General features: G+C 42.9%; 1 protein-coding gene across 1 annotated transcript in view; it reads right to left on the bottom strand.

Moving 5' to 3' along the window:
- Nucleotides 1–24,910, bottom strand: part of LOC122800226 (dynein axonemal heavy chain 17-like) — a 17,083,451-nt gene that overhangs the window by 5,871,539 nt on the left and 11,187,002 nt on the right. The gene's annotated exons all lie outside the window — the stretch shown is intronic.

Genomic DNA, 24,910 nt, shown 5'->3' with positions numbered 1-24,910 from the left:
CCAACAATAGCTGAGGGAAGATATCCACCACAGAAGATGATTTCTGCATGTTTGCGTAATCATGATGGTGTGGGACATCGGAAGTTGCTGGTATGACCATTGCGTGAAGAGCATCCATTGAAGGATTCTCATGTGGAATCTGGCTAATGGAAGCAGAGGTATGGCAGCCGCCATAATCCCCAACACTTTCAGAACTAACCTGGCTTTGATTCTGTTGCTGCTGAAGAGGAGCGAGACCAGTTTGTGTATGTCTGTTATTCTCTGATCTGTTAGTCTCGCAGACATGTTGACTGTGTCTAGATTTGCGCCTATGAAGGTAATAGTACGACAAGGCGACAAAACAGACTTTTCGCAATTTATTGAAATGCCTAAATTTTGACAAATGCGAAAGGTGTAGTCCCTGGCCAATAGAAGAAGATGCTTGGTGGGAGCTGTGAGGAGCCAGTCGTCCAAATATGGAAACACCTGGAATCCTTGACGTCTCAGGTGAGAAGCTACCACTGCCATGCATTTGGTAAACACCGGGGCAGTGGTGAGACCAAAGGGCAGGGCCCTGAATTGAAAATGACTGGTTCCCAGCCTGAAGCGGAGGAATCTTCTGGAGCGTCTGTTCATTTTTATGTGATAGTACGCATCCTGAAGGTCTATAGAGCACATCCAGTTTCCCTTTCCCAATAGGGAAGGATGGACTGCAGCGTGACCATCCGAAATCTTGTTTTCTTGACTGACTTGTTCAAGATACTGAGATCCAAAATTGGTCTCCAGTCCCCTGTTTTCTTTGGAACTAAAAAGAACCTGGAGTAGATTCCGGATCCTTGCTGGTCTGCTGGAACTGGCTGTATTGCTCTTTTTGCAAGCAGCTTTGAAATTTCCAAAGCTGCAAGATCCCTTTGAGCGGGTGGAACATCTGGAAGGGATTTTGATTGGTTTGGAATGCGAACGAAGGGAATGGAATAGCCTTCGGAAATGATGGACTGTACCCATTTGTCTTGAGTCAGGGATAGCCAGGCTTCTGGGTACAGTGACAATCTTCCCCCGACTGCCTCCGAAGGTGGGCAGTCGGGCAACACCTCAGGGATGCTGAAAGGGCTTATCAGAGAAGGCTTCTCGATTGCCCTGGTTCTGCGGACCCCCCCTGCCTCTAGGGCGACGTCTACCATTGTTGTTCCCCCTCTGCCTCTGGCGGGGAACCGACTCTGTGCGTCAGGCGAAGTCCCTTGAGATTGTTTGCGGAACCACATTTTTCCACTTTTCTGGCCTTTGGGGTAAGGCCTAGAAGGAGTGGAGAAATGGACTCCGACGGCAGAAAGAGTCTTGCCATCTGTCTCGCACCTAGTCAAGGTTTCTTTCACTTGAGGACCAAAAAGAGATGATCCATCAAACGGGGAATTAGTGAATGATGTTTTAAAGGGACTATTTTGCTTAGGCCCCCTGTCAGAGATCCCCCGCCTCCGTGGGACTTAAACTTGATATTAGCTTCCTTGATTCTCCCCCTTTTGAACCTGCAGCTTCCTGTTCCTTAAAATTGCCCTCCTGGAAGACTGTCTTTTTAGTAGCCATCACCTCAGCTAGGAGAGTCCTCTGTATTCGTCCTTCTTACCTTGTGTTTTATAAGGATAGAGTTTCACTCAGGACTAATCCATCATTTCTGCAAAAGAGACATCTTCAGAAGGGGAACGTGGGGAACCCTCGGAATCCTCTAAATCTGTGTCAGAGGTGACAGACTCAGGTGAGTCTATGTGCTTCCTCTTACACTTTCTCTTCCTAGGGGGCTCCCCTGCCAATTCAGGGGAGGCCTCGGAAGAGGATGAGATCCCCACAGGGGATTCTTGAGGAGCTAGCTCTCTGCGGTCTGGGATGAGGGAGTGAGTCGACATAACCAAAGGCACCGAAGAAGGAGGGGCGGACGGAGCCGACTGTGGAGTTGAACAAGGTTCCAACACACTCCGCATGACCTCGAATGCACCCCTGTCCGGCAGAGCCAAAGGTCCCCGCTCCGAGAAGCTGAGAACCTCCCTCGGCACCGACAGAGATGGCTCCAAGGCAGATGTCGGAGCCGAACTCACCAGCGCCGAAGCACCGAGAGGGAGAGGGGGGGTCGGACAAGGGTCCGATGCCACTCACCCCCTCGGAGCCGACGAGGGAAGCCCAGCGCCGAGATTCTTCAAAAGAAGAAATCGGAGCCGACGACGGAGCTGAAGACAATTGTATCGGCTCCGACGCTACCACAGTCTCGGTCCCGAGACGCCCGCCGAGCTCAAAGGAGTCGGAGGAGGAATATTTATTGGAACTAGTTGAGGCATCGACTGATGAGTCGGACTCTGGAGCATTTGGGCCAGTGCCTCGGACTTCAAAAGTCTACTCACTACCCTCTGGAGGTCGTGATCTGAGAGCCTCGATGACCTTGAGGAGTGAGATCTGTGGCTCCGTTCAGACAGCAAGGGAGACGCTGGAGCCGAATGAACGGAGCCAAGGGACGGTGACCTCGATCTCTTTCTAGATGTCGGCTCCGATGGTCTGATCGGAGCCGACCCATGAATCTCTAATGCCTCGGCTCCAGCCGGAGCCGAGGAAACCACAGATACTGCAGTCAAAGACTCATCGGCTCCAGCCCGAGCCGATGAAGCAGTAGGCTTCGAAGCCTTAGGCCTCGACTCTGAAGCTGGAGCCGAGGTCTTGGAAGCCTTAGAAGGTTTCCCCGATGACACAGAGAGGGAACCTTCAGGCTTGATTAAACCCCTCAAAATGAGTTTATTTTTTCTCTCCTGCAGGACTCTAGGGCTGAAGCCATGGCATACAGCACAAGAGTCCTGCAGGTGTAAAGGTCCCAGGCAATACACAAGAAGTGTGACCGTCTGTCAGAGACATTTTCTGACAGCACGAGTCACACTTCTTGAAGCCTGAGACCTTTGTATCCTTGGACATACTCAAGGACCCTAAGTGTAATCACACACAGAAAAAACACACACACACAGATTACACTGATAGGGATTCAAAGGGAATATTTAAACTAAAGGTAATTAAGTTAAACTTCCCTAATCAACACATACACACCCTAAGGATAGGGAAGGGAGGGCCCGAAGGCCTTAGGGAAAGAACTATAAGTTCTTTAGGGAAAAAAAAGGGGCTGGATAAAGGATATGAAGGGATAATATCCACTACACTAAGGGGAAAGAAAAATACACTAAGCTAGCTTAAGTCTAAGAATTTAAACTAGTCTAACTTTCACTAACCTGGAGCCGGTAGAAAATACACCTCGATCGCTGTAGCGGCAAACGAGATCTGAGGTAACTTACGCCTAGCATTGTGGGATATAAGGGGAGCCTCGAGCCGGTGGAACCAACTCTCGAGCTTTTAGAGTGGCCGAGTCGGAGCCGAGGTCGGCTCCGAACCCATCCAGCAAGAATGAAGGCGAGATAGACAACTTAACATCTAATGTTAGGAGGTCAGCTATTAATGTTCTCTTTTCAGCATCAAACAGTTGTAACTCACTTAGCAGATGTGATATGGCTTGTATGCCATAATCATTGCTTATAACTGTGAACAGATTTCTTACATCTAAAGTCACCATAATGTATGCTAGGTTACCTTTCTGACACAATCATTCAATGCTGTTAAAAAATGCCCCAGTGTCTGTAAGAATTCCTGTTAGACCTGCTAATATTGGTTTCAACATACATTCCACCCAGATCAGGATATTCCCAGTCACCCACCCCCTCGCTGAGACTATGGGCCTCAGTGGGGGGTTATAAAGGTCTTTGTGTACCTTGTGTAGAGCCCTAAAAATGGGAATAACAGGGTATTCCACCCACAAGAATTTAAACAGCTCTTCATCCATCAAACCTATTTGTTTCAACTGATTGAATCTGCCCCTAACCCTGGTTATTAAGTTGTTTATAATAACAGGCGAGATTTGCATGAATGTGGAACTGTTCAACAGCAAGTTAGTGAGTTTATCATGGTAAAACACTTTATTCATGACTATAACAGCACCATCCTTGTCAGCAGGTTTTATGACAATTTGTGTGTTATGTTTTAACGATGTTAAAGCCTGTTTCTGGGCTAAAGTTAAATAATGATAGTTTTTACTGCGTTTATCATTTAAATGTTCCCTGACCTCTTGTTCACAAACCTTAATGAACGTATTCATGGTCGGATTAAATACTGGGATGAAAGAGCCTTAGGGGTCCATGCTGGGGATGCTGAGAATTCCCAAATATGCTCTTCAGCATAACATTTCTTCCAAACATCATTAGGTCTAAAACAACTTCACTAAAAATACTACTATTGCTCGGAACAAAGGTTAATCCTTTGTCCAGTACAAATAACTAATCATCTGATAAAACATAATCAGACAAATTATATACAATAAAATTAGAGTCACCAGTCATTGTGAAATCCTTCACTTTTTCGCCTCTCTTTGGTCATGCTGTGGTCGTCTCCAATTGCTCTTCTTTTTCACGGGTACTGGAAGGACAGGAAAAGGATGGTCTGTATCTCCTTCCAGCTGAAAAGTTTTAGGTCGAGTGCCTAGGCATGTAATATCAAGTTCCAGTGGAGGATTGGACCTAATTTCCATCCTCCTACTTAATTCTGAACCTTCAATCAAGTTGGGGGAGTTTAAACAGTCATACTCACCAGTGTGAGAATCCGTTTCAGTATTCACAGTCCCTTCTCCTATTTCGCCCACTCTCCTGGGATTGCTAACTCCTGATGTTTTCATTTTCATAATGGTTACCTCCTGCTTTCCTGTCGTCGAACCCAATTGGTGCAACGAGGTCGCTGGACATCTTTTCTCATTGGTCTCCTCCCTGGTTCCTATGGATGTACTCCATCTCGGTTTACATGTTTGCAGAAGACTGCCTGCTTATTCTGTGGACTTGCTGACAGGTGCATCAACATTACTGAAATTCTCCTTGGCCAAACAAATATTAAAGTCATTATAATCTCTCTTGAGTTTTTTTTACCTTAGTCTGTTGTAATTTGTTTGTCTAAAGTGGTGATGGAGCAAAATGCTTCATCCATTCTATCTATAAATACCTCATCAAAAAAGTCCATTTCTAACCTCGGTTGTACTTCTTTTATTTCCTTAGTCAGCTGTTTCTCATATGGGTCAAAAAAGTCCAAAAGTAGCCGCATATAAGAGAAGCCCGTCTCAATGTTAATTTACTGCCATCTCACCATCAATTCCGGATATGCCTCTCCCTGTGTAGACATACACAGGACTCTCATGCCCCTCGGAACAATGCCAAACTTTAGACAGGCTTCAATATGATAGTGCTGCCATTGCAAGTGCTTCAACTTGGTCAACTTATTGATAAGGTGTTCAGCATATCTTCAAATAATAAATTGTTCTCTATACAGATAGCATTGGTAGAGCGTTTCCCTGCGAGGGGCTGGAAATCCAATTTCAATAGGGGATTACCAACTGAGTGCAGGTTATTCTTGACTTTATCCACCCATGAAACTCGGTAGGTCTGCTGTACATTTCCTTCTTTTCCACAAAGTTCCTCCATGGTGTGTGAGGTCTCGGGCATCAACAGAGAAAATCAGGAAAAAAAGCAGAAGTAGCCTCACCAAAAATTGTACTGCCCAGCAAAAGATAAATACCAAACAGATAACAAAGGCAGCAACCACCACAAAATATAAAATCCAACATGTTTATTCTGTCATGTTGTTGTTGTCTTTCGGCTTTTCCCAGTTAGGGGTCGCCACAGCGGAACTCCGGTCCACTAATGATTGGCAGTAGATTTTGACATACGCTGAGGTGCCAGCCCGACGTTCAACCTTCAACAAAGGCACGCCCTTTTACGCATGTCTTTCGAACACCCACCCTGTCATATAAAATAAAAATAAAAATGAGAATACAATACTAAGAGCACTAACAAACTGTGATGAGCACTTTCGGGCAAATGCCCTTCATCAGATAGTTTGTTAACAGTACATGGTCCACATTTATAAAAAATATTAGCCAATCACAAATCAGTATTTCACCCGCCTCTTCTTTAATGCTGGCTTTATAGGGATGAAATTATTAAGGCCTGGTGGCCTATGGGCTATATGTTCTATAATCCATTTGGATTCCTGGTATTCAGTTTCATTAACCAGGCCTCCACCTCTAATACCTTTCCGTATGCACTGAATAACCATGAACCTGAAGCCATGGCCCTCATTCTTGGAAACATGCTGATATACAGCATTATGTTCATTTTGTATTCTAATGGATGATAGGTGATTTAATATCCTATTCCTCAGCATGCAATTCACCTTCCCTACATAAAAACATCTGCATGACTGACATGTGGCCAAGTATATCACATTCATGGTCCTAGCTCCACGAATAGTATAAAAAATTGATTTAATACAATGTTATAAAAACCATTTGTTAAGCGCTTTCACCCACTAACCGTGGGCTTCATCAGAAGAAATAAATAAACAGCTGTTCACTACCATTTAAATATGCAGCTTTGGCACCTAAAATAATTGATTACACATTCTTAAAGCTACAACAAATATGTTACACATAAATAATATTAACCATACCAAAAATAATCAGTACTCTTCCGTATACAAAATATATCCACATGGTAGATAAAAATTGTTATAAAATAAGGTGTGTATCTACAAACGATACTTCAACTTGTCATTTCCAACATTGGTTTGATAGAAATATTTTCGTTTAACCCTGGTGGCATCATGGCATCTGTTAGTAACTGCCACCACATCTCCTTATATCCGAGTATGTTTTTAATATTCCCACCTCTTGGATTATTTAGTACATTTTCTAAAATAGCAAATCTAAAATGGTGGTCATCTCCTTGACTGCTAATGTGTTTATATAAAGCATTTTTAGGGTCTTTAGTTTTAATACTATATAAATGTGAGTATATCCTTTTCTTAAAGTTCCTCTCGGTCTTTCCTATGTAAAATGAAGGACATACCATACATTTCGCCATGTAAACAAGCATTTTGGTGTTACAGTTACCTTGTTTAAACTTAATTTTAGTTTTATTAATATTTTGCAATATAATTTCAGCCTCTTCATTTATAGCAAAACATTGATGGCAAGCACCACATTTTGAGGTGTGCGTACGCCCCCCAATTTATAACATTGTATTAAATCAATTTTTTTATACTATTCGTGGAGTTTGGACAACATTTATCCCTTGTTTTTGGATTTTTGTGGCTGTGAGTAGACTAGCGATTTTCAGCGTTCTGCGTTCGCTGCTTGCATTTTCGTATTTGAACTGAACGCTTTCTTTTCTGTTGTTGGTACATTCATGGTCCTACAATATGCATAGACATTGAACTTATAAACCTTTCCCGTAACTGGGTGTATAAACATTATGTCTTGTTTAATGTATGAACAGACTAACTTACTCTGGATCAAAAATACTGAACATAATAGTTATAAGATAGTAAAATACTACACAGTCAGATGGAGAACAGCACTTGCATAAATGTAGGCACTAAAGTCTTCCAAGGAAGATTGTTTTTTTTTTACTAGTTTTCGCTCAAAATGAACACTTGGGCTACCTTTTTGCCTCACAGAATTCAGCGGTAATTATATCACTTTTTTCTTCACTCTAGCAAAGAAGAAAGACTTACAAGAATGCACACCTTGTTTCTAACTGCTTGCAGCTAAAGTTTCCTGACTGCAAACTTTACAACTTAATTACTTGAAAGCAATTAGGTCTTTCCTGTAAGTATACTTCATTCCACAATTCCTACAGAATATGGTTACATCTTTCAAAAATATTTTCTTTGTCATCAAATTAAAGAAAAATAAAACAACTACAATGCACCTGTCACTGTTAGGATATCTTATAAATGCAATTTCATAATGCAGTTTCTGTTGTGTATTTCACAAATCTTAAATATAGCTTAATAACATGCTAAGTGTGGGTTCTGTCAGCAAGCCAGTTGGCAACCCATCGAGTGACGTAGGGATTAATGCCTAGCTTAGTAAGTTTATCTATGATTCCAGAGTGTGGGATGGTGTTGAAGGCCTTGGCGAGGTCCAGATAGGTTGTGTGGACCGCCTTACCCTTGTCCACAGCTCTGGAGACTGATTTGAAGAAGTCAATCAGGTTCAGGAGACAAGATCGGCCCTTCACAAACATAAACTGGGTGGGGTCCAGTGTTTGAAGGTTGCCAATGTCTTTGTTTATAAGTTCCATGATAATACGTTCCATGGCCTTGCAGATCAGGCTCATCAGACTGATGGGGCGGTAGTTCCCAGGATCCAAGGTGGATCCCCCTTGTGGAGTGGGATAACTGTAGCTCTCTGCTACTAAGTGGACATGAAGCCTGAGGTGAGGCTATGATTAAACATGACACAGGTTTTCAGTTTTATAATATAGACCAAATTAAACATGACACTAAGTTAAGGTGCCAGTTCATTTTGTAGTTTATGTAGTACACAGCCCGGGATGTCGTCTGGTCCCATGGATGCTGTAGTCTTAGCTTTGGAGAGTGCAGTTTTTACCTGTCTGACCGTTATTACCAGAATTTGGCAATCTTTCAGTATTGAGATGGGCCCTTTAGGGGGTGGGGGTAAATTTGGCACTGAATCAATCTGCCAGGATATTGGCAATATCCTTGGGATCAGTATATTTAATGCCATTTTGTTGTAGCTCAGAGCAGATCTCAGCATTGCCGTTTAGATTCTTGACATAGCTATAGAATGCCTTGTGGTTATCTTTGGAATCTTTGGCAATTTTATTTTCGTAACTAGCTTTGGAGAATTTTATGAGGGATCTCAGCTTCTTACTGAGGCTGGTAAGGGGAGTTTTTTGCATTCTGAGATTTTCCTCTTTTCTGCAACAGTTTCTTCCTTTTGTTGTAAAGTTTGTTTATGGTAGGGGACCACCAGATTGGCTTCCTTTTTTGGAAGAGAGCGTCTTGGTTCTATTTGGGATGGCACAATTCATGCACGAGTGGATGTGCTCGTACAATGCTTTAGTGTAGGATTTAGCAGTCAAACGTTCAGTTCCCGTCTGCATAGGTGTCATGAAGTTTTGAGTAGCATGAAGTTGGCTTTGGAGAAGTTTTTTATGGAGGTTTCCTTACTGGGGAGTGGGGGAGGGATGTGGATGTAAAGGGTGATTAGCTTATGGTCAGACCTGACCAACGAGGGGGTTACCATAGGTGTGGAGGATTGATTTCCCATGTTGGTAATTACCAGGTCCAGGATATTGGAGCCCCTGGTGGGAGTATGGATTAGTTGATCCAGGGCATTGGAATTTATGAATTCCAAGAACCTTTGGGCAAAGGTGTTGGTACACAAGTAGTTTTCCCAGTTAATGGCAGGGTAGTTGAAATCACCCAGTATTGGGGTGTTTGGTTGTATCTTAATATTTTCCAGTATGTTTAGAAAGAATCTTGAGGCATGGTGGGGGATCCGTAGCAAGCTACAATTTGGAATGCAGTCTTATCTAGTGTGAGTTGCACCTGGAGAATTTCAGACGTTGGACAACTAGCCTGGTGGTGTGAATATCCTTGGTGAATATGGACACTCCTCCACCTTTAGTGTTTCAGTCCTGGTTTGGTGGCAGAAAAGTTTGGTAAGAGTTGTAGCTTGGTATTGCAGGGGTGCTCTATGGAGCCTTGAACCAGGCCTCAGTTACTGCACAGATATCGATGTTCTCCATTTTTAGGAGTGCCTCGAGAGAGTGCATTTTGAGGTTTAGACTTCTAGCATTGAGTAGCATTACCTTGAGATAACTGAAAAGAAAGAATTAGATTTGTCAAGAATGATGAAAAGAGAGAAGTCACCTGATTGGCTACTGCTAGTGCTGATCTAACCACAGCTTCATGCTGCTGAGATACAATGCCCCTTTTGCTATTTTTTTCTCACCAGAAGCAAAACAGTAGCACACGTCCCAAGATGAGAAGCAGGTCACAGGATCTTTGGTGATCAACAGTCTTGTCCCAGATGATGCAGGGTTTGCAGGTTTGTTGTAGCCTGTTCCTAATAGATGACTTGAACAGCAACCACACCAATCAGGAAGGTTCCATGCAGACACTCACTGCCCAATCAGAGACCGTTAGGAATCAATGCCCTCTGCTCCTTCTCTCACCAGGAGCAAAATAAAAGCGCAAAATTCAAGCTAACACCTACAAAGTAGTTATACGGCTTTCTAGTGATCAGCAGTCAACAGGAAATAATGTCCGTGTGTTCATTCTCTCATCAGGAGCAAAACAGAAGCACTAATCTCAAGATGACTACTGAGAGGCAGAATCTGGGCTCTCCAATAATTGGTGGTCCTGGACTAGATACTGCAGATTTTAAAGGTAAGATGGCAAAAATGGTTTAATATCCTACAAGCTACAGTGTGTACTAAGCAGTTAGATATGAAATAGTGGGTAGCAGAATAGTATTCGAATCCCACCCCTGCCAACTAAGGGTGAAGTAATATTAAGAAACTGTACAAAACTAAATTTCAATAATTAATTCACAAAATATAATCTTTCCCCAAGGACCTGTTTAGGGTATGAGTTTCTAGCATCTACACTGAAGTACATTAAGATGATTCTTTGAGCAAGTGACCCTAGGCCCCTTCCTCAATTATCTCTCTCTTTCTCTATGAAGCAATGTTTTCAAGTGCCTCTTTGTACACAGCAAAGTTACATTTTCAAACACACACACACACACACACACACACACACACACACACACACACACACACACACACACACACACACACACACACACACACACACACTTCCCAGGGAAGGCTGGCAGAATTGTCCAGTCCCCCAAAACTTTCTTCTTAGCACTGTAGTACTGCCACTATGGGTTAAAGCCAGAAGCCCTCAATTACCTAGCTGTTTTAATCAAGCTAAATATAATCCTACATTATATAGAGGATCATGATTGGATAACCAATCATAACCTGCTTATTATGTGTTTGAAACATGGACGCCAAGAGAGGTGAATCCTTTGCATCCATGTCAAGAACATATAAATAAAGGTTATAACTGAAGACTGAAAATTCTTCATAGTGCATGGAGCTTTTTATGCTTGTATTCTTCAGAAAATGCAGCTGAACACACATCCTGTTATTTTAGCTACTTTCGACATTTATAATAGGAAGTCAGTGACATGTAAGCCAATACAGACAGCAGGCAGAAACAAATCTGCTTTTTTTTTTTTATTCTGCTGCTGACTTTCATGGTCAGCACTGGCACATAAGACTGCCCAGCACGAGACCCTACCTTAAAATGTTAAGTAGGCGGTTCTTAATATTTCTTAAGATCAGGTCTCAAGGTACATTAGTCCTTAAATGATTTGTCTTTTTACAAATACCGGAGCATAATCACAGCACTCCATGCACCACAGTATTTTTGCTAATAGTAGGCATAAACAGTCTAACAAGAGATGTGGGCCACATAAGAAGAAGTTATGTACCTACCATAACGTTCCATGTTAGTTGTCTTCTTTTCACCTTCTTTCTTGCTGGTTGGGTTCAGAGCCGATCCTCGGCTCTGACTCGGCCATCTACTAAAGCTCGAGAGCTATTTACTGGTCCAAGGCCTCCCCATATCCCACAATGCTTAGCGCTAGATACCCAGATCTCATATGGCACAGCTAACACCATAGAAAATACAAGGACACCTTGTCCATACTACAAGGTTTTCCTACAGTACTAAGACAGAGGAGGACGTAGCTAAGATAAGACTCGGGCAGAGGAAAAAGGCCTCAAAAAGGGACTCTTCTCAGTCTGTCCAGGCTAGGGGGATGGAGGGTGGGATGCAAGAAAGAAGGCGAGAAGAAGACAACTAACATGGAACGTTATGGTAGGTACATAACTTCTTAATGTTAAGTTGTCTCTCTCACCTTCATTCTTGCTGGTTGGGACAGCGTCCCTAGCACCTTAGTCCTGGGTGGCTCATCGGAACAGACTCTGGAGCACAGTGGAACCAAAAGCAGCTCTACTCCTAGAGGCCATATCCAACTTATAATGTGAAATGAAAGTATAAGGAGTGGCCCATGTGGCTGCGGCACAAATAGATTCCATTGGTAGTCTTGCTTGAAAAGCTACCGAAGTAGCTAATGCTCTGGTGGAATGACCTTTAGGTTTAGTAGGGAGTTCTTTATGTCTCAGCTGATAAATCAAAGTAATAATAGAGGACAACAACCTGGATAAGGTTACTTTAGAAACTGGCAGGCCCTGTTTGCCCTCAGCATAGGACAGGAAGAGTTGATCTGATTTCCTTGTTTGTTTGATCCTATCCAAATAAAAATGTAATTGCCTATGAACGTCCAATTGGTGTAACTTTTTTTCAGCTTTGTTCGAATAGTTAGGAAAAAAGACAGGTAGATCAATAGCCTGATTCAGGTTTGTTTCAGAAGGTATCTTGGGCAGAAATGATGGATTAGTCCTGAGTGAAACTCTATCCTTATAAAACACAAGGTAAGAAGGACGAATACAGAGGACTCTCCTAGCTGAGGTGATGGCTACTAAAAAGACAGTCTTCCAGGAGGGCAATTTTAAGGAACAGGAAGCTGCAGGTTCAAAAGGGGGAGAATCAAGGAAGCTAATATCAAGTTTAAGTCCCACGGAGGCGGGGGATCTCTGACAGGGGGCCTAAGCAAAATAGTCCCTTTAAGAAAGGCCTTGCAAAGTTTGTGGGACACGATGCTGGTTTCTGACAGGCCAGCGTGGAACTTTGCGATAGCAGCTAATTGGACCCTAATGGTGGCAGATGAGGAACCATCTTGAAAGAGTTCTGCTAAAAAATCTAGGACGTGATGGACAGGGGCTGTAAAGGGGTCTATATTCCTAGCCTCTGCCCAGAAAGAGAAACGTTTCTACTTACTAGCAAAAGTCTTCCTGGTGGTAGATTTGTGCGAAGAAAGGATGATTTCACGCACCGGCTGAGAAATATGTGGAAGCCTGGCTAAGGTTGGAAGTGGAGCAACCAAGCTGTGAGGTTCAGAGACTGAAGGGATTGGTGCAGCCCGCCCGACTGATGGATCAAGAGGTCTGGCACTGGTTCCAGATTCCAAGGCTGCTCCAGTAGGTGACGATGTAGGAATGGGAACCAAATTTGTCAAGGCCAGGAAGGGGCAATGAGGATCATCCTGGATCCCAATGCGGTCGCCTTCTGAATTAGTTTGGGAATTAGGGGAAAAGGTGGGAATGCATATAGAAGGCCCCGGGGCCAATCGTGAACTACAGCGTCTCTTGGGGAGTGCCCAGAAAGGGGGAAGAGAGTGAAGAAATCATCACACTTGCTGTTGAGAGGAGTTGCGAGAAGGTCGCAGCAAGGTTGACCCCATCTGCGGAAAATTTTGTCCGCTACTGACTGATTTGCAGACCAATCGTGAGGCATGAGAATAGCTCTGCTTAGCCTGTCCGCTATGACGCTGGACTTCCCGGGGATGTGCATTGCTATTAGAAACCGTTGAGAGGAGATCACCCACTGCCAGAGTCTGAGTGCTTCTCGACATAAGGGATAGGACTTGGTTCCGCCCTGCTTGTTGATGTACCACACTACAGACATATTGTCTGTTTGAACTGCAATAGTCCCGGTGGGTAGAGAGTCCTTAAGAGCTTGCAACGCTAAAAGCACCGCTCTCATCTCCAAGATGTTTATGTGCAGGTGGTACTCTAAAGGTTGCCAAGTGCCCTGGACAGTCCAACCCTGAAATTGTCCCCCCCACCCGATCAGGGAGGCATCCGTGGTCACTGTGGCAATAGGAGGAGGAAGAACAAATGGTCTACCCTGGAGTACTAGAGAGGAGACCATCCACCACGCCAGGTGGTCTTTGCATGATTGAGTGATTATTATCTTGTGAGACATTGGAAGTTGTTGAAAAGACCATTGGGTAAAAAGCATCCACTGAAGAATCTGGATGTGAAAATGAGCCAGGGGAACTAGTATGATTGGTGCTGCCATGAGACCCAACATTTTTAGTACAAATCTGGCCTGAATCCTTTTGCACTGTAGTAAGACCTGCACATGTCGGCGAATGTCTGACACTCTGTCTAGAGGAAGTTTTGCAGACAGATCTTTTGTATTTAATCTTGATCATGATCGGACAGCCTGGAGGACCGAGAGGAGTGGGACCTATGGCTTCGTTCAGACTGAAGCAATGGTGACCTCGGAGCCGAACGAACCAATTCTAGGGAAGGGGACCTAGAACGTTTTCGGCCCAAAGACGGTTCCGACACTAAAGCCGGAGCCGATTGAGGTCCAGAGATGTTGGTTCCAGCCGGAACCGAAGAGGAGGCAGATGCTCCGCCCGGCGACGGCTCCAAACTGGGAGCCGACGGCTTGGAAGGCTTTAAGGATTTCCCTAACTGAGGCTTCACCGGGGATCCCTCTGGCTTAAGTAAACCTCTCAAAATAAGCTTGTTCCTACACTCCTGCAGGACTCTCGGGCTGAAGGCGTGACTGACCGAGCGGGAGTCCTGCAGGTGTAGGGAACCCAAGCAATAAACATAAGAAGTGTGACCATCCGTCAGAGACATCTTCTGACAGCACAAATCACACTTCCTGAAGCCTGAAACTTTGGTATCCTTGGACATACTGGCAAGGGGATACCAAAGAGAGAATATTAAACTAGTGCTTAAACAAGGCACACAGGAACAGTCACACACCCGCACTAGTTAAACTAACAATAATAACAAGAAAAACTGTCACACCACACTTAATAACAACAAAAACTATCCACTAATAAATATATATACAAATATTACAAGGCTAAACACTATTCCTATTAAGTTAGCCACTAAAGAGAAGAAACGGGGGGGGGGGTAGAAACTCTCTAAAAAAAAAAAAACGAGTTTCCTGAGTGGAACAAACTAGGGGATACACAGTCTAATTATACTAAAAGGGAAAGACTATCTATATATAAGAAAAATACAAAGGTAGATTTTAAGCTAATAAGACCAAAAAAGATTAATACGACCTGAGCCAGTAAAAACGCAACCTGGTAGCTGAAGCAGCAAATGAGATCTGGGTATCTAGCGCCAAGCATTGTGGGATATGGGGAGGCCTCGAGCCAGTAAATAGCTCTCGAGCTTTAGTAGATGGCCGAGTCGGAGCCGAGGATCGGCTCCGAACCCAACCAGCAAGAATGAAGGCGAGAGAGACAACTTAACATCATATTAACCAGCCATGCAAACAATATGTACCCTCTTATCAGATATGTACCAGTGCATAAATATAATAAATAATTTATATCAGCCACAAGAGCTTAAAGGTTAATACATGAACTTTATCTAAATAGTAAAGAGAACAGTGTAAAAACACATTAAAATATAACAGCCATCTAGCTTCCAAAGTTTCAGGGGGATCTTCCACATGCCCAGACCATTACTCAGCTCAAACTGAGCTGAAGAAATTAGCTGTTTTGGATGCCAAGTCCAACAGAGAGAGAGAGAGAGAGAAAGGTTACATCCCTAATAAGGTCAATGCTTGTTTAATAAAAATAGATGCCTTTACCTTGGCAACAGAAATAGAAATAATAAGGGGGGATAGTGAGACTACTGCAGCAGTGTTCATTAGAATTTATTTACACAACTGTACTATGTTTATCATATTGATCCCTGCTGCAGTAGCCTTAGCTATATGGCTAGATTATCATAGTTTACTGCAATTGGGAAGTATAAGGGGAAGAGTATAAGGCCCCTGGAGAATGGTATTGTAAAGCCTGATACAGACCTAGAGAAGGAATCAAGCTTATAGTGCTTTGTAAAAATATGTACAGAGGATGAAGTTGCTACTAACAGAGTACGCCTAAAATCCAAGACTTTCCAATAGACCATAGCTGAAGCCAAGACCCTAGCAGAGTTGGCCTTAAAACAGCCTGGAATAGTTTTGTTGTGGTAAGTATAGCAAAAGGTAATAGCCTTAGACAACCATTTGGGAACAGTCTGCTTTGACACAGACTGTCCCTTCTTACCGTTACAAGAAATGAGCAGCTGATCTGAAGATCTGAATTATTTAGTTCTGTCAAGATAGTACCAGAGTTGTCCCTGGACATTCAAGGCATGGAGTATCCTTTCTCCCTCTTTTATAGATTCAGGAAAGAAAACAGGGAGATGGATAGTTTGGCTTAAAGTAAACTTGTATACCTCTTTAGGCATAAAAGAAGGATGAGTTCTCACAGAAACCCTGTCCCAGTGGAAAATTAGTTGGCTTGGCTCACCATAAGAGCTTGCAACTTGCACACCCTTCTTGCAGAGGTCAGAGCAATCAGTAAAACTGTTTTCCATCTTAAGAATCTCATGTTAGCCAGATTAGCTGGTTCAAATAGAGCAAGTGTCAACTTCTCTAGTACAAAATTAAGATCCCAAAGACGGGCCGCCATTTTTTGGAGGCCTCTTATGCAAAACCCCTTTCAAAAACATTTTGATATGAGAATGCACTGAAAGAGGAGGTTTCATGGGCAGACATGCTCAAATGGCATTGATGGAGGAGCAAGAAAGGCCATAGGATAGTAACTCACACAAATATTGTAAAACTACACAACAACTACCCCTGAATGGGTACTGATTATGTTGTAGGCACCAACTAGAAAACCTCTTCTATTTGCTAATATATAGGCACCAACTAAAAAACCTCTTGCATTTGCTAATATATAATTTTCTATTATACGATGACAGGTCATTTACATTCAAAAACGTGTAAAGTGATTAGTCAGCCTAACCAGTGTGCATGCTGTAAATTGAGCATATACCAATAGAAAAAAGTCCGGTTGCCTGGACTTTCTTCTATTAATATATGCTACGGAGCTTTCCAGTTTTCTTGAGTTGTTAAAAAAAATAAACTTTGACATTTGGATAGCTCAGCCGTATGAGAGAGATGGAACAGAGAAAATACAAGGAAAATCAGGTACATTATGCAAAACTAAAGAAAAGTACATGATTTATCCTTGTATTTATGCCCTGTTTCTCTCATACCTCTGAACAGTTTGGATTTCAAGTTTTATTTACTTTTTTTAAATTTTTTTATAAAAACACAAAAAAACAAAAAAAAAGCAACAGAGATCTTCATTTCTCTGCTGGTTCCTTTCCAAAGCACTGATGTACTGTGTAAGCATGGGAACATAAGTCCCATACATATGTGCAGTACATCAAGAAAGTCCCAAGATACCTAAAAAACCCAAAGAGGAGGAACACCACAATGCCATTATACAAAGACATTATTTAAGAAAAGTAAGTAATTTTTTTCTTAAATAATGTAATTGTATAATAGCAATAACCAACTCCTTGGTGTGACATATTGAAGATGTAGCCACATTTGCCTTTGATTATTCACTTGAGCTTCTCCCTCGTGATTAAACCACACCAACCATGGGTAAATCTTCAATATACCACACACAGTCATTGGTTATTGATATAGTAGCAAGCTTTCTTGCTTCCATTAGTAGCTAGTGCACATCCTCAGTAAATAGGCGCCTAAAGGGAATTAAGACTCTATCATCTAGGGAGTCAATTGAAGCTGATTGGGGTTGGGGTGTGTCAAATGTCCCTGATCATGTGTGAGTAGATCCAGTCTGTGAGGAAACTTGTGGTAATTGCACCTGACTATTTTGAAAAGAAGGGAGAACCAGTATTACATGGGCCAGGAGGGAGTCAACACAGTGATCTTGGGGGATTCCTTCTGAATCTTTAGACGTACCCTAAATATCAGTGGAAACGGTGGAAAAGCATACAGAAACATTCCTGTCCAAGGAAAATAAAAGGACATTTCTGTTCCATGCCTTCCTGCATGGGCTCCTGGAGCAGAATCTTTCCAGCTGATTATTCAGAGAGCAGGCAAATAGGTCAACTTGAGGAACTGCCCAGAGATGTATCAAATCTTGGAAGACCACTGGATTTAGATCTGCCCTTTTCCTACTCTGCTTATATATCAGACAGTTTTCCTTTGACAGAATTTAGTATACCTGTAGAGTGAAATTATGCTGTGCAGCTATACCCCAAGCTAACATAGATAGCCTGCAAAAGGGGTGACTCCCTTGTGGCCCATGCAAATATGGTTTGACTAATTAACTAAAGCTATAGCTGCTGGGTCGGGTTTGGGAAGAGTACATTAAAACTTAAGATTGAGAAACTTTATGCTGTCTATCTGCCTTTTTATGGGCAGCTGGCTGACTATCAGGAAAGTATCAGGTAGTAACACACACACACACACACACACACACACACACACACACACACACACACACACACACACACACACACACACACACACACACACACACACCAAAGCTGACAGAGCTGAAGGAATGGGTGATGATTCTGGAAATTCTTCTGTAAAAGCTCATAGTATTTTCTAAAGGACTGAGAACTCTCAGTGTTCTCCCACTAAAAACACTAGTCTTAGAGAAAGAGAAACCCCCACACGGAGAATCAGAAACTGACCTCTCCTCTGAGTCTCAATCAGAAATCTGAGAAAACCCTGTATCTGCCCCCTCAACGTCTTGTCCAGATTCAGAATCTTGACTCTCTTCAGGAAAAGAGGTATCTTTCTTTCTTTTACCAAAAACTACTTTATCAGAAAGATCAATAGTCTGAATTAAACCCTGATCCAGATGTAGTAAATTACTCCTGTCCAAGGAAAATTGAGGAAGAGTAGATACATGTTTAGTTTTCTGTTTCTTTTAGACAGGAAAAAAATGGAGCCAACACTGTTATTAATGGCAGGAACAGCTTCCTGAAGGATGGGCACAACATTATCAGAAAATTGGGAAGTCTTCCCTGTTCCCTCTCCCAGGATCGACAAGAATGGCTCTTCCTTGCCCACCAGGGGACCCCAATAGCCACAGAGGATGTGGTTAATCCTCTGTCTATAGTGTCTGTAGGAGCTGGGATTAAAGACGAGTGGTCTAAGATACAACTAATGGCCACAGCAAAATCACTGGCCTGCAGCTGAGGAAAATTGCTAGCTAGCTGTGGTGGTAAAGGCTGTTTGCTTAACTTTTTCTTTTTGAGGCTGGAAGAAGGACTGACTGTGGTACTGACAGTTTGTTCCATGGTCAGGCTGAAAATTGTGCCTCTTTCCAAGGGTAAAGAAGCAAAATCTGGAAAAACTGTCTTTAAAGTTACTTTTTGTCACATAAAAAATAGAAAAAAATACTTTGAAACACATTGCCAGCCCCCAAAAGTAAAATAAGCATAATTTCTCCATAAAAATGTTTTTCATTTACTTTAAGATAAAAATTATGTACTTACTATAACTATGCATTTGTGTTGTCCATTTTCATTTTTCCTCAACAAATGGGTTTGGATCCAGTCTTCGGATCCGACTCAGACACTTTCTCTAGATTCTAGGATCCGACTCTCGAGCTCCTCCCTTACCCACAATGCCCCAAACTACTGCATTACCTCAGATCGAGTTTGCTGCTATTATACAGTATCACTACAGGGTATCTTAACATAAATATGACAGAAAAGTGACAGCTGAAAGATCTGGAGCTCAAACAGGAACTATCAACAATTATGTTAGGTCTCTTCCAAAGACATAGATAGGGGGAAGGTGGGAGGGAAATTGGGGAAGAATGAAAATGGACAACACAGATGCAGAGTTATAATGAGTACATAACTTTTATATCTGATGTTGCCATTTTCATTCGTTCCTCAATGAATGGGAAAGAGTCCCTAGCTATGTTAACCTTGTGTGACCCTCATGGAAGGATGTTCCAGAAATCCGTAGAACCAAACGCAGCTCTGTTTCTGGAGATAATATCCAATTTGTAATGAGAAATAAAAGTATGAGCATTAGACCATGTGGCAGCTGCACAAATGTCATCAGTGGAGGCTCTAGCCCAAAAGGTAGCTGATGTAGCCATTGACCTAGTTGAGTGAGCTTTTGGTTGTCTTGGCAATGTTAGGCCTCTCAAGGAATAAACATAAAAAATACAATCTGTTATCCATTTGGCTAGTGTAGTTTTTGAGACTGGTCTTTCCATCTTATCACTAGAAAAGGAGACAAACAATTGATCAGTTTTCCTAAATTTCTTAGTCCAGTGAAGGTAAAAGTGAAGTTGCCTATGAACATCTAAATAATGGAGGGTATATTCTCCTTTATTGTCAAATTTGGGAAAGAAAACAGGTAAATTGATCACTTGATTGATATTTGTTTCAGAGGCAACTTTTGGTAGAAAAGAAGGATTAGTGCATAAGGTAACTCTATCTTTGTGAAAAATCAAGTATGGTAGTTTCAGACAAAGTGCTGGAATTCAGATACTTATCTTGCTGAAGTTATAGCCACCAGAAAGACCGTTTTCCAAGACAGAAATTTAAGTTTTTTTTAGCTGAAGGTTCAAAAGGTGAATGCACCAAAGTCTGTAATAACAAAGTCAGGTCCCAAGGTGGAGTGGGGTCCTTAATTGGCGGTCTAAGTAAAAAGTAACTTTAAGAAAGGCCTTACATAACTTAAATGACGCTAAAGGAGAAGCATTATCTCCGATGTGGTATTTGGAGATGGCTACTAACTGAACTTTGATGGTGGAGAAACTTGCCCTGTTTTGAAAGATGGAGGCAAGGAAATCTAAAACAGCCAGGAGTGGAGCAGTGAAAGGATCCAACTCTCTCTGATGAGCCCAAAAGGAAAACCTCTTCCATTTGCTCTTATAAATCCTCCTAGCCAAAGGTTTTTGGGAAGAAAAAAGAAATTGGTGAACTGAGGAGGAAAGCCTTGATTGTCTAGCCATCACTGGAACTGGAGAAACCATGCCATCAACTTGAGGCCTGCAATATCTAGATGAGACATCCTTGACGGGTGTGACAGGAGGTCTGAACTGGGATCCAGTGTCCAAGGAGGACATGCTAGGTGAGACCACAGGAAGGGAAACCACACTTGCCGAAGCCAGTAGGGGGCAATGAGGATTGTTTTGCTCTTCAACTGAAGTGCTTTCTGAAGAAATTTGGGGATTACAGGCAGGGGAGGGTGAGTAGAAAGGAGACCAGAGGGCCAAACATGGACTAGAGCATCTCTCAGTGAATGTCCCTGAGGAGGAATTAGGGCAAAGAACCTGCTGCTTTTGTTGTTGAGGGGAGAGGGAAACAGACTGCAGCACAGTTGAACACATTTGTGGAAGATCATATTTGCCACTGACTGATTGGGAGACCACTTGTGAGGCATCAAGATAGTCCTGCTCAGCTTGTCCACTAAGATTTTGGAATTCCCCAGTATGTGCATCACTATAAGAAAGCCCACTGCCAAACCCTCATTGCTTCTTGGCAAAGGGGATAGGATCTGGATCCCCCCTGTTTTATGTACCAGACTACTGACATATTGTCCACGTGATAATTCCTAGTGGAAGAGAGCTCTGAAGGAACTGCAACACTAGAAGCACTGCTCTCATCTCCAGGACATTTATATGCAAATTGGTCTCTTCTGGGGACCACATGCCTTGAACAGTCCATCCCCAGTAATGCCCCCCACCCCAACTGGGAGGTCACTGTGGTCAACTTGGAGGTTGAAGGCGGAAGAATAAATGGACACCCTAAACAAATCTCTTCAGAGTGTATCCACCACAGCAGGGATTTTCTGCAAACCCGAGATAATTTTATCAGATGTTGCAAGAGATGTCGATGAAAAGACAGTTGCACTGCTACAGTCCATTGAAGAATTCTCATATGAAGATGAGGAATGGGTATTAAAGTTATTGCAGTAGCCATCAACCCTGGGGCTTTGAGTAGCATTTTTGCTGGGGGGAAGGATGAGAAAGAACCTGTCTGACATGGGATTTCAAAGTAAGAACTCATTTTTGAGGTAGATGAGCTAGACAATTGATTGCATCTAGATTAGCCCCTATAAACTCCAAGACCTGAAATGGCTGAAGTTGTGACTTGGCCAGATTGATCATAATTCCCAGACAGTGAGATAACTGGAGTAAGTGATCCCTGGCTCTTTACAGAAGATGCCTCGTCAGTGCAGTAAGGAGCCAGTCATCTAAGTAAGGAAACACTCACTCTGAATCCAAGCAGTCTTAGATGAGGTGCTACTACTGCCATGCATTTGGTGAACACCCTGAGGGTTGTGGTGAGACCAAAGGGCCGTGCTCTGAACTGGTAATGACTGGCTATCAGCCCGAAGCATAGGTATCTTCAGGAGTGCCTGCTCATTTTGAAGTGATAGTACATGTTTTGAAGATCAATAGGGCACATCGAGTCATCCTTCTATAGGAGAGGCAAAATGGACTGAAATATGACCATCCGGAATTTGAAATTCTTTACAAACTGGTTCAGATAGCTGAGATCCAAAATGGGTCTCAGGTCCCTTGTTTTCTTTGGCACTAAAAAGAACCTTGAGTAAATTCTGAATCCTCTTTTGTCTGGTGGGACCTCTTGGATAACTCTTTTGTCCAGTAGCTTTTGAACCTCCAGAGCTGCTAACTCCCTTTGATTGGGTTTGACATCAGGTAGACGTATTCTTTTCCTTTGGGGAACTTGTAAAAAGGGAATGAAATATTCTCTGGATAAGATCTTTTGCACCCATGAATCATTTATGATGGCTATCCAGGCTTTAGGTGCAAGGACAAGCTCCCCCCAGCTGCCTCCTGATACGGACAGTCAGACAATCTTTCAGGAGTGCTGAAAGGATCTGTCTGAGAAGGAATCTCAAGATCCTTGATTCTGTTTACCCCATCTTCTGTGTGGGAGGCATCTTCCATTACAGCTAATTCCTCCTCTGCCTCTGGGGGGGGGTCTCCATGTGACTCTTAGAAAAGTCCTTTAGATTTCTGGAACCACATCTTTTTACCACCATGTTGATTCATAGAAAAGGGTCTGTGTGAGGTAGAAAAGTGGATTCCCATGGCAGACAAGGTCTTTCCATCTTGTTCATTGCAGGAAAGTGTCTCTTTAATGGTTGTCCCAAACAAAGAACAGCCATCAAAAGGCCCATAAGGAAACTTCGACTGCATATGAGATTAGCCTCATGGATGCATTTGTAATAGATTGCATGGTGACCAGTTATGAGGAAAAATACTTTTATTCCACTGCGGCCACGGACCCAGGGGTAGAGTTAGAGAGCTGCTTAACTGAGTTCCTCTGTAACCTAGTGAAATGTGCCTGATAATTCAGCAACCATAAAGCAAAGGTCACTGACATACACTCACTTCCCAAATGTGTCCAATACCCTAGACTTCTTATGAGGTGGATGGACAGTGGAGCTCTGCTCAGCCAGCTCCTTTCTGGTGGCTGCAGCAACAACCATGGTATCTACAGGGATTCTGTTGGCTCAGTGTTGTCAGTCAGAGAGGGCTCTCAAACTTTTGTCAGGCCATTTGGGGATCGGTTCCACACAGTTGATTCCTTCCATGCCCTGCAGGAGACAAGGTCAATAAGCTCATCCATGGGGAGGTGGGGACCTAACCCAAGCCATAGATGGTCCAGACCCAAAGGCTTCCAAGAACACCGATTCCTCCTGGGAAGGGGTTTGGGAAAACCAGCCACTTTCTGGTGAAGGATTTCTAAAATGTCTCCAAACGAGACATCATCAGGTGGAGTTCTAGGGGACCCTTCCCCTTCATTAAAATCAGTGTCTTCAGTGAGGGATTCCTGCAGGGAATCTAAGTGTGTCCTCTCACATGACCTCTTCCGAAGGGCCTCTTCAATGGGATGTTCTGAAGAAGTGTCAGAAGAAGCGGGGAGTTCCCTAGTGGGAACTGCTCTGAAGCTCATATGGGCTGGCTGTCCATAAGATCTAAGATGAGTAGACTCAAACACAGGATCGGAAGAGGGAACAGAGACTAGAGTTCCTCATTCTGAGGAAGGAGTTGGAGCCAAGCTGTCCAACAATGAAGCCCTAAGAGGAAGCGACAGCTCTGAAAACTTTAGAGTTAAAGGTAATCCCTCACATCCGGTGCTGAAGCTTCATCTCCGAGAAATACTGTACTCTGTGGGGGGGGGGGGTGTAGGAACCGATCAGATCAGGGAAGTTGCTGTTGTGGAAGACAGGGGTATCTTTGGATCCAATGATTCAACTCTTGGAAATCTCAGATCCGAGAGCTCTGACATGGCAAGTTAGATCAGAAAAAGAGCGATAACAGACTGGACTGAAGGTTTAAGGCTCACAGATCCAATGGGAGTTGCAGTTGGCAAGACCACCATCTGGATCTGTGTCATGAGAAATTTTCCCACCATCCTATTCACCTCTGTCTCAAAAAGACTTAGGGAGGACCTAACAGAAGAAGAAGTGGAAGGTGGCCTGGAAGACCTTTTAGGGGTCAACTGGAGGAAGGAGATCTCAGTCTGGGAGATTCCAGCTCTGAGGAAAACCTTGAACTGGAGCCGAGGAGACTTAGCAATGGCAGACAATGGATCCAAAGACTTCTGATCTGAACTTTTGGAAATCTTCTGAGGTGGCTCAGAAGGAAGCACTGATTTAGGAGACAAATGTAGAGAAGGGTCTTCGGTGCTCCCTGAGCTCCTGGGACTTTTGAGATGGGGTTTGAGCCCCTAATGTAGAAGCACCAGATGAAGGAGCAGAAGCTTGAAAGAGGACTTTTACAACTAACTTTTTTCTCCTATCACTTATGGCCCTAGTATTAAAAACAACACAGATGGGGCAGGAGGTATCCACGTGTGCCAGGCCTAAACAATAGACACACGTCTGTTGCATCAGAGTTTATTTATTGTTTATTTATTTTTTTAATTATTTAGTTAACATTTGTTAACCGGGAATGTTTGACTTGGAATGAAGCCAATTTTCAGTGGACGCCCAGGGAAAAAGGCTCTAGATGCATGTTTTTATATTGTTGGGGATCTTATGCCCACAGGAAGTGCACTTTTTAAAGACAGTAGGCTTTTCAGCCATACTGTATGACAACACATGGCAGAAAGCCTAACAAACAAGGATGAAAAAGAAAAAGAAAAGTTTTTTTTTTCTTTTTAACAGTTCTAACAAAAAGTAAAGAATTATACCAGCAATAGTATAACTA

Source organism: Protopterus annectens, chromosome 4.part0 (assembly GCF_019279795.1).
Source record: "Protopterus annectens isolate FY-2018-M chromosome 4.part0, PAN1.0, whole genome shotgun sequence".
Taxonomy (NCBI): domain Eukaryota; kingdom Metazoa; phylum Chordata; order Ceratodontiformes; family Protopteridae; genus Protopterus; species Protopterus annectens.
Note: the sequence above shows the minus strand (reverse complement) of the source record. Positions and strands in the feature narration are given on the sequence as shown.